The sequence below is a fragment of the Buceros rhinoceros genome, unplaced genomic scaffold (assembly GCF_000710305.1).
Source record: "Buceros rhinoceros silvestris isolate BGI_N320 unplaced genomic scaffold, ASM71030v1 scaffold12659, whole genome shotgun sequence".
Taxonomy (NCBI): domain Eukaryota; kingdom Metazoa; phylum Chordata; class Aves; order Bucerotiformes; family Bucerotidae; genus Buceros; species Buceros rhinoceros.
Window position 1 is genome coordinate 2517 of NW_010432172.1, and position 2516 is coordinate 5032.

The window sequence follows — 2516 nt, forward strand, 5'->3', positions numbered from 1 at the left end:
TCCTGGTTACAGAGCAAAGGAGTCAAGCTCATCTTTTTATTCTGTTTTCATGAAAAGAGGAATAAAAAGGAATATCCTAGTGGTTGGGAGGGCACCAGGTTGCTTGGTGCATTTGGGTTTTAGATGAAAAAGGGCATGTGTGTGTGCGCACACCAATAGGATCCCCTTTATACTCCAGTTTATGTGGCTACAGGTAAAACCTTTTTCCAGCTTCCCACCTTCCCCATGAGTCAAGTGTTCCATTGGTTTTGCATTTAATGTAAAACGTGCCACATTTGCAATGTAGTGATAAAATAGAGTCTAGACCTCTCCGACATCCCTCAAAATATCCGTGCTTGTATTTGCACAAACTACTTACGTGTTACTACTGTGGATTATTTTAAGAGTAACATCAGGAGGAGTTCTTACAGGCCAGGTAAAAACTTCTTGCCAGGGTGTAAAAGCATCAGCAGTGTGTCAGCGCCTCTGTATTACGAGGTGCTTCTCCATCACGTTGTGACATACCTTCTACTTTCATCCTCAACATTTCTGACTCGACAGCATAGGCTCTAGTTTGGGGGTGGATCAGAGCTTTGTGTTTCTTGGAGAGCTGTTAAAGTTAATCCTGGAGAGCCAGGAGCTGCTCAGGTTTCCTTCCCTTCAGAGCACTTCAGATACGTGTTATCACACATTAACTTATCTTGATTAATTCTGTAAAAAATAGGGGAGAAGTTCCCTTGAGTTCTTGTGAAAATGAGAGAGACGTACTATCTCGCCATCATCCTCTCTTGGCGTCAGAGTGTCTGTCTGTCTACTGGCACTCCTTTAAAAGCCAAGGGAAATTGCTTGACATCACTGAAATTTCTGAATATCTAGACAGCGGGAGTTTGGCACTTGGAAGGTGAATTCTGAGGCCAGTTTTATCCATCGGATGGTATAGATCATGTTGACACACATGTTTTATTACTCTTACTAAATACTCAAGGTGCACTTCTCCAGGTGAAGCAGCAGCAATTTCAAGGCAATGTTCTAACCAAGCCCAGGATTTTCTTTTTTTTTTTGGCAGAGATGGGCAGGTATCTAAATGCCCGCTCTTTCTGAGCGGAAGTTTGCGATGGTAGTTACTGTAAAAGAAGAGATCTGGATGTTTCTCAGAGTCTGAGGTGAAGCTTCTTCTGCGTAACGGAAGCAGTTTAATTACACTGTACAGAAAATGGTATGGTTTCAAACCATGATTTCAGTGCACTGGTATCGTATCCAGGTAGTGGGTATAGCTCTATGTAAACTGCAGGTCTTTAAGACAGAGGTTATTAAAATGTGTCACTTTTGGCTCATTTTATTTGACGGAAACTTTTTTTTTTTAATTCAAATAGCCTACTTTCTGCTTGGGAAACTTTCTTCTGAATTAAGCATGAAATATTTGGGGGCTTTTTTTTCTTTTTTCGGATGTGTTTCAGGTTCTTGCTTTGATCAAGAAACAAGCTGCTGTTCAGACTATAGAAATTTCAAAAGGCTCCATACTCCTTTTCCAAAGGAGACAGAAAAAAATGCTTTAGGAAGTTCACTCCGAGTTTTGTTTCTTCAGACACCAGCTCAAAGCCAGGCTTTGCCAAACAGATTCCTCCTGAAAAGGCTGTCGTCTGCCTTTTCTTTTTGCTTTTCATTTTTGTTGTTCTTTGACAAGACTATCTTAGCAGTGTCAAAAAGGACCTCGCTTAACCAAAACAGCAGTAGTTAACAATATCCAGTCTCTGATCAGTGTTTTCCTCCCGAGACTTGTGTAAGTTTATTTTGCCATTCTTGAGAGGTGGCTGCTTTTACAGTCGACTCTGCCTTTGATATTACAGCAAAGCTGCTAAATTTGTCCTGGCTGTGTTTTCTTTTTGAGCATTTTCTGGACAAGTGTAGCAGCTCTTCCTTTCCTGTTCTGTCTGATATCTAGGGATAAACACACCCGGACACACACACACATACTGTTTTATCCGCAATGCTGTCACTGGTTTCATGTGATGAGGGTCTTAAAATAATTTTTTTCATTCCAGTTTGGTTTTGAAGGAATATTTGACATTTTTAGTGCTATCACCATAGTTCTTGTCTTGCCCAAGGATCATTTCGTCATCAGTCTTTTCTATATTTTCCTACTATTGGAGAGGATTCGAGGGAGTAAATTTTTTCTTCGTTGTAGTAGAACTTGAAGAGAAGTGGCAGAGTGACTTAGAGAAGTGCGACTGTATCAACATCTTCCTTTTGCAAACTTTACTCAATAGCAGTATGAGGAACAAACTAAGTTCTGGTATTCCATTGGAGTAGGGAAGGATTTTTTTCACTTTAATGAGGATGTGGAGTGAAGCTTAAGGGTAAAATGTATGAGGAGCACATTAATTTTAAAATTAAATATAAATATAAAATTAAAATAAAATATTTTAGATGCTTCTTTGTTTACCTCACAGGAAAGTCCTACTTAGACTAAATACATGGATTATGTCTTCAGTGGCTTTTGTTCATGTTGGATCTCCAGATGTTCGTCTGTGTAGATG